At 48.5% G+C, this 8327-nt stretch overlaps 1 long non-coding RNA gene across 1 annotated transcript; it reads right to left on the minus strand.

The window, feature by feature from the left end:
• Nucleotides 1-3214: 3214 nt before the first annotated feature.
• Nucleotides 3215-6090, minus strand: LOC121133735. The gene is made up of 2 exons (XR_005870710.1): nt 3761-6090; nt 3215-3560 (listed from the first exon to the last, which is right to left on the minus strand). It is a non-coding gene; the product is annotated as an uncharacterized LOC121133735 (long non-coding RNA).
• Nucleotides 6091-8327: the final 2237 nt, after the last annotated feature.

Consider the following 8327-nt stretch of genomic DNA (forward strand, 5'->3'; position numbering starts at 1 on the left):
GGGAATTAAGCAGTGGTTAAAACAAGAAAGGACTGGGCAGGGGTGGCGCACGTCTTTAATCCCAGCACTCAGGAGGCAGAGGCAGTCGGATATCCAAGTTCAAGGCCAGCTTGGTCTAGAGAGTTCCAAGACAGCCGTGCCTACACAGAAAGAGAAAGAAAGAAAGAAAGAAAGAAAGAAAGAAAGAAAGAAAGAAAGAAAGGAAGGAAGGAAGGAGGAAGGAAAGAAAGACTCCTTTGTAAGCTTGCATCTGAGTGGGTAGGCGTGGCATTTGTGTGTGTGTGTGTGTGTGTGTTATGTAGTATGTAGTATGTGTGCATGTACACTGTCATTAAACCAATGGGTAAAATACATAGCATATCAGAGGTGACGAGTGACTTAAAGAAAAACAGCGAGGAAGGAGGTAGAAGGTGGAGGAAACGCCATTGAGGGTTTGGTTTTGTTTTCGCTGCCCACTGGCTCCCGTGTCTCCTCCAGGACCTCCTCCAAGCCCGGGAGAGGTTTCTTCAACTCACCCCCTTCCACACTGCCTGTGCAGCCGGGAGCATTCGCCGGTTGAGCGTGGACCGCTTGCTTTGAGCTAATTGGTGTAGAAACAGTTTGCTTTTCAAAAGAAGTGTTCTTTGTACTGCTGAACGGCCCTGCCCAGGAGGAAGTGAGTGTTTATTCTTGGGGTGGGTTCTCTGCTTGCTATGGTCTTATCGGAACCTGGTGCACACTGGCAGTCTTGAGTGGCACTTCTGCCGGAACCCTCGGCAAGTAAAAAATAGATCAACTCGGCCAGCAATGGGGAGACTTACCCCTTTTATGGAAGAGATGAAACAAGTTGGAAATTGGAAGGCCAGAGAAGGAGACAGGAGGAAGCAACGGGAAGAAACAAGGAAGAGGCCACAGGCGAAAGACAGAAAGGGGCTGGGCGTTGGTGGCACACGCCTTTAATCCCAGCACTCGGGAGGCAGAGGCAGGCGGAGCTCTGTGAGTTCGAGGCCAGCCTGGTCTACAAAGAGAGTTCCAGGACAGCCTCCAAAACAATACAGAGAAACGCTGTCTTGAAAAACCAAAAAAAAAAAAAAAAAAAAAAAAAAAAAGGCAAACAGACAGAAGGGAAGGAACTGGAACTGGCAACTTAAAAAACTAGAGTAGGGATAGAAAAACAAAGTCTGAAGTAAGAGGAGACTTCAACAGCTGGAGGAGGACCGTGGAATGAGGAGGACCACAGGCGGAGGGGACCATGGCATGGGCAGGATTATGGGAATGTGGAGGACTCAGAACAGGGAGGATACAGTACTGACCCTAAGTAGGGGAATCTTAGTTGGTAATTGCCACGCCTGCTGCGCAGCCTGTATCCGAGAATGTGTGGAGGGTGTCGGGATTGATGACAGAGAGACCAGTCCGTGGAGCAAAGAAAACTTTAAGCAGGCCCCAAGAAGGCTCAAGAAAACTTCCCAAGAAAGGCTTCCCTCAATAAAAGCTTCTGCTCCCTTCCTTACCCCTGGCTGGTTCTTGACAGAGACAGGAAGAGGCGCACACATACACACACAAACATGCACATACACACATATACACATGTACACACATACACACACAGAGACACGCATATACACACATAAACATGCACACAGAGAGACACACATATACACACACACATATATATACGCACACATACATATGCACACAAAAATACACATGCACACATACACACATGTACACACACAGGCGTGTACTGCACCCACCCACACCGAATGTGCCCCCCACTGGGTTATGTCACCGCTCTTCTCTGTTTAAGACAGCGTCTTCTTGGTCCAGCCTCTGGAAAGCTAGGATTACAGGTGTGCACCACCACAGCTGCTCAGACAACTCTTATGTGACAGATGCATCCAGAAAGGAGTTTGGGCTCATGGTCCCTGCTCACTGAAGGAGACAGGAGCAAGGCAGACTTTTGGTGGGTTTCCAACTTTGCTCATTTTTCACACAAAAATATCCCTCATGATCACAGAGCAGAAAGCCAAGGACGAGGACTCTCTGAAGAGCACTTTGTGGTAACCTGAATTTGCCCCCCAGAGCTGTACACATGCTAAATAGAATATCACTGACTGTACCCTAGTATCTCATTTTTTTTGTTTGTTTGTTTTTTTGAGACAGAGTTTCTCTGTGGCTTTGGAGCCTGTCCTGGAACTCGCTCTGTAGACCAGGCTGGTCTCGAACTCACAGAGCTCTGCCTGCCTCTGCCTCCCGAGTGCTGGGGATTAAAGGCGTGCGCCACCAATGCTCTATCTCTCTGTTGTTGTTGTTATTATTATTCAAGGTCTTACTATGTAGGCCTGGCTAGCCAATTACTGACTATGTAGGCCAGGCTGGCCTAGAGCCCACAGAGCTCTGTCTGCCTCCCAAGTGCTGGGATTGAAGGCGTGTACCGTCATGTACACGAAGATGTATACCACCACGTCTGACCTCATCCACAGGCTTAAACAGATTACTTGTGATTTGTACAGTGTGAAAACCAAATGTCAACTTCATTAACTTGTAAAAACAAACGGAAAAACAAGCAAAAGCAAACCAAAAATCCCTGCTCCCTCTCCCCTACTTCCATGATTGACTCTGGTAGCCGGAGATGAGATCTGCCTGGCATATGCCTGCCATTCTTCCTGTTGGTGAGAGCTTTTGGCTTCCCATGATCTTGTGAAAATTTGACTGCAGCAGCAGGGACAGCCATGCGTAAGTCTCCCTTTGGGGCCCAATTTTGCCCCCTCACTGTGACCATTCTGGGTGAACACTAAGTAGATGTTTGTTGACTAAAGTGTCTAGAGGAGCTCTGTCCCTGAGGCTCTCTGGAAGTGTGCTTGCTTGTTATTTGTGAAGCACCCACAATGGGTCAGAGAGCAGATGAATTTCAGGGCAGGAGGGATTTTAGAGGTCACCTGGCCCCACCCCCTTCATTTTATAAACAAGGAAGTTGAGATCCAGAGAGAAGGGCCCTGCCCAAGGTCAGATGCAAATCCTCTGGAGGTGAAAAAGAAAACGGCCTGGCCTCTGTTCCTACTGCAGCCCTGCTATTTCTGCCCTCTAGAAGTTTATAATTTTATTATGCCAAATATTTGTAGCTGAAGGCATTAGCAAAATCGGAAGGATGACGCTGAAATCTGTATGTGTGTTTAAGAGAAAGCCGATAAAAATGGGGGGGGGGAGAAGGAAAGTGAATATCTTTAAGCACACGTTTTCAAAAGTGATTTGACTTAATTTATAGCATGCTATTTTCCTAAATAAGACATAGAAACTCCAAAGGGACAAAATAGAACCATCAAGAAAACAAACTAATGAACAAAAAGTTACAAAAAGCAAAATAAGGAGCCAGGGTGGAGAGCCGAGGGTAGACCATGCCTGTCAGGAAGTCCCAGAGATGGTCGGGACGATGGCTCTGTGGGTGAAGGCGCTGGCCACGCAGCCTGATGGTCACACAGGTCACAGCTCTCAGACGGAAGGGCCCACTGGCTCCGGAAAAGCGCAAGTCCTCTTACTAATGAGGCCACAAGAGGAAAGTCCTCCCGTCACAGCTTGTGTACCTTGCAGCACACGGAGACAAACTAGAATCAGAATGGCAGCCTTTCTGAGGGCTTGGGGACCGTCCCAGTCACCTCCCTCCCAGAGAACTGGAACAGCATTTCAAGTGTCATCACCCCCTGAGTTCCACGTCTGGGGGAGGGAGAGGGAAACCAGGGAGAAGGAAGACAGACACGCCCAGGTCAGGCACAGACTCCTCTACCTCCAAGGGAGTTTCCTGGTGTCAAAGAGGAAGGCTAGACCTGGGCTGCCTTCCAAAGGGCCGCCTGTCCTGGCTGGCTGGCAGAATTGGTTAAGAGACGCAGACACGATTTTCCTGGGGAAAAAAAAATCCAGTTGTTCCGCATGGAGCTCTGAATGCCTAGGTGTCCTGGGGGAAGGCTGAGGGAGTCTCAGTGCTTGAGAGTCAGAGGGCAGGAATCAGGGGTGGGAGAAGGGACAGGAGAGCCACTCCCTACCAGAGGCAAAGATCTCCTTAGAGTACTTTGGACCTAAAGCCAAGCAAACAAAAGTCCTCTGTACTTCAGGTTCTTTTTCCAGGATGGTCTTCTGGTCTACCCAGGAGAGCATTACCGGGAATAGTCAGCTGGGACTTGAACCAGATCAAAACCAGGATGCTATTCTACCACACAAGGGAAAAGAAACGTGTGTCCAAATACAAGACAATGTTTCCAGTTTTTTGCTTTGCTCTCCCCCCCCCCCCCAGACAGGGTGTCTCTGTGGCTTTGGAGGCTGTCCTGGAACTAGCTCTTGTAGACCAGGCTGGTCTCGAACTCACAGAGATCCTCTTGCCTCTGCCTCCCGAGTGCTGGGATTAAAGGCATGCACCACTACCACCCGGCCTCCCTTTGCTCTTGATAAATCATCTACCAGATAAGCATGGGAGTAAAAGTTCAGGAAACAAACCTTCACGGGAGCGGAGGAGATGCAGAGGACCATCTCATCTGTCCAAAAGTTTCCTTCCATTTTTGTTTCTAGGCAATATTCTTAACTACCCATAAAAGCCAGAGGGAGCCGGGTGATGACGGTGCCCGCCTTTAATCCCAGCACTTGGGAGGCAGAGGCAGAGGCAGGTCAGCCTGGTCTACAGAGAGAGTTTCAGGACAGCCAGGGCTACACAGAGAAACCTTGTCCCTAAAAACAAAAACACCCAGAATAAAACAAAAAACGTCAGCAGGAGAAGCAATTACATTGAAAATCAGCTTCGAGTCTTGGATTTGTTTGCAGTCCGGCTCCCAAGCCTGGAAGGCCATGACTCTGCAAAGAGGTCTGCAGGATTTGCCCCTGCAGTATTCATGGTGCTCTGTGGGGACTCTTCCAGAACTCCACCATCCGCACACACTTGCCTTCTTCAAGGTAAACTGGGGACCAGCGAGATAATGTCACCGCACACGTGTTTTAGTGTTGCTGATGCTGCTTACGATGTTTCTGGAATTCCTTTTGTGTCATCGCTATCTGAGTCTCTCCAGCACTTGATCTTGTGTGTAATGAAATGGCCAAGTCCTCCCTCTTCTGACTTGGCTTTGATATGTGAAAACTGACAGAACCTCTCAGGGGTCAGCAGAGATGACTGAGATGAGCAGGCTCTCAAGCTGGGCGACATTATCATCATCATCATCATTTACAACACTGTGTAGCCTTGACTGGCCTGGAACTCACTGGGAAAACCAGGATAGCCTTGAATACATAGAGGTCCCCCTATCTCTGCCTCCTGAGTGCTAGAATTTAAGACATGCACCACCATGCCCGGCTGGGTGATACTATTTTTGGTTGAAGCCTTGTCAGGTCCAAAATGTAATGAATTTTCTTACGCCACTGAAGCGTTTTAAGGAGGACATGTATTTATGGAAGAGAAATCTACCTTCTTCATTAAGAGATACTTCAGTGTGGAATGGGAAATGACTTCAACAGGACTAATTCGATCTGGGTCTTCTGGGTTATAATTACCTTTCTGGGAGCCCAAGCTGTTTGCTTTGTAAGCAAACATGATAATTCCGTTCTCAGTATCCGGGCAAAGCAAAGAGCAGTCCATACATTCCAATGTCAGATGGTCACTGAAGCAAGTTCTTCACCGACCGATTCGCAAGACTCCCCTGCGTCCCCTTTGTCTTGAGATGGCGGAGAGGGGGGGGGATGCTGTCGTCACCCACTACTCATTTCTGCTCTTCGTTCTCTCCTCTTCAGCATGAACAGTCTTCCTGGGAGTTTCCGCTTCAGTCTGATAACGTGAAAGAGAAAACCAGATAGCCTTTCATTCGAGTTTTGTTGGTGGTAATACTTTTGAAGGCTATGCACCGTCTCCTGGAGCTTCCTGAATCCTCGAGCTTGCATAAAAGTTTAAACACAAAGGATAGCTCTCCCCTGCGTTCCCTTACTGTGCCTCTTATGTGTGACAGCAGAGGATTGCAACTTTTTTCCTTGAGTTATTCAGAGATTTTAGTGAACAGCTAGAAAAGGAGCCAATATCCCCCTGTATGTATTCCTTAGCAGTTGAGTTATATAAATGGTGAAACTTGGAATAAACACATCACATCACACCACACACACACACACACACACACACAGAGTTACATTTTTACCATCTTATTGTCCTTATTTCTTTTCTTATTCCTTAAAGGCTAGTTTTTTCGCTTTCGCATACTCACACAAAAAGTGTTTTGTCCCTTTGGGTTTCTATTCTGAGAATTCTATGAAAGGTGAGACGAAATGCAGTCTACTGTCCAGCTGCAGTTATGTGACCTTCTGACTAGGGAGAGAAGAAACCAAGTGCGTGTGGAGCCGTGCACAGTGTTGCCCACCTGTGCACAGCCTGGTTACATGGCTGAGTCTGTGAGAGAAATTGTGTGGCCGCGGTGAAGAGAGAACATCTTGAAGGCATTCTTGTTTTTTTTTAATCTGAGTTTTCAACCATGAAGAATGCAATGCCAAAGATTAAAAGCAAAACAAAATACCTGATGTGCTTGTACGCCCCCCCCACATGTACACTGGTGTGCCTGTACCACACACACCTACAAACACACACACACACACACACACACACACACATACCACAACCTTGTTGATACAAACAACGCAACTCTCACCTCAAACGGAGTAAGAGAACAGTGGTTCTCAACCTGTGGGTCCGTGACCTCCTTTGGGGATCAAACATCCTACAACCATCAGAGATCAGATATCTGCATCATGGGTCATAACAGTAGAAAACTTACGGTTATGAAGTAGCAAGGAAATAATCTTATGGTTGGGGGGGTCACCGCAGCCTGAGGAACTGTATTAAAGGGTCGCAGCATTAGGAAGGCGCTGGTGTAGAGTAAACTTTGAGTGACCATGGCCTGGGCAACATGCAGCTAGGTCACCCCAGGCAGGTTCTGTGTTCCCATGTGGAAGAAGTTTCATGAAGTTCCATAGTAGCAGAAAGTCGTAAGCCGGGGTGATTTAAGAACACATTGGTGGGTGCTTCAGGGAGGTGGGCCCAGCAGGATGGGGGAGGCTGTCGTACACTATCTGATGACATAACTTAGCTTTGGGTTGGTGAAACCAGGGTTGGGCTAAATTAATCGATTCTGAAAGGTTTTACCCATTAGCCACAGGATGTCAGTTCTGATGCGGATCTGGGCAAGGGGTGGCTGTTTAGAGGCTGAAGCTGCCCCTGCTATAGGTGAGCAGTCTCTGGGCCCGCAGCACTCTGAGTTGCATCACTTTCTTCCAAACTGAAGCATCCCCTCAGGAGGGAGGGAGAGAGGGAGGGAGGGAGGGGGAGGGCCATAGGTCTCAGAAAGTAAACACAAGGTCACATGTCTTAGGGAACAGAAACTTGGAAGACATCAAGGCCCCTTCCTTCCAGCAGTTTGAAAAGGGGGGTAAACAACTTTGGGGAGGAGACACTGAGCAGCCCAACTGCAGAGAAGAGGGTTTGGTTTTTTTTTTCCGGAGGGCGCAGCTGTGTACAAGCTGTGTGGAGAGCGCCAGAGCTGCGGCTTTTTGAGCTTTCCTGGGCCTTGGGGTGGCTGGTATTGGGGCGGGCTTTCTGGTGATCTCAGTCACCCTTGGTCCTTGTAAGTAACCCCAACCCAAATGCTGGTTACCAAGCCGGTCTCTGTTGTGACTGTTACTTAACTGGTCAGTCATGAGCTCCCTTTGTGCAGTGGTAGGTGTGTGTGTGTGTGTGTGTGTGCGTGCGTGTGTGTGCATGAGTGCCTGCACATGTGCATGGTGTCTCCCCAGGAAACTCAGCCACACACACACAGCAGCATTGATGGCTTAGTGGCTAATTAGATCTAGGGCCTTTGAGGATGGGGACCAAGGAGAGGGGGCTGCCCAAGCCTTGCCTTCCCTGTTTCCCCTGCAGTGCAATAGAGGCGTCTATTTTCTGGGTGCTTTGATTTGCTTTCTTTAGTGCTAGCGAAGACAAATGCCTGTAGGAAGAGCGAGGCGATGTCTGGTCAGCTTGTCTCACCTTCCCAGAAGACACTGCTGTGACAAGGGTCTCTCCTGGGTTTCAGGGTCTGGGGAGGTTTGTCCCAGACCTTGGGAGTGTAGTCCACATAGTTCCGACCTTCGTAGTAAACTTATTATTCAACTCACGGGTGCCGACCTTCTCTGTCCACGTGATGGGTCAACATTTCTCCAGAACAGACTCTGTGAAGAAAAGGAAACTCAAAGTCAGCCTCCGGGACTTTTACGTTCGGGCCCAGGTCTCTGTCACTGACAGTACCTTTTTTAAAAAAAACTATATTATAGGGGCCAAGTCGTTAGGGCAACAGTTCCCA

This window comes from Mesocricetus auratus, unplaced genomic scaffold (assembly GCF_017639785.1).
Source record: "Mesocricetus auratus isolate SY011 unplaced genomic scaffold, BCM_Maur_2.0 Super-Scaffold_100023, whole genome shotgun sequence".
Lineage (NCBI taxonomy): Eukaryota > Metazoa > Chordata > Mammalia > Rodentia > Cricetidae > Mesocricetus > Mesocricetus auratus.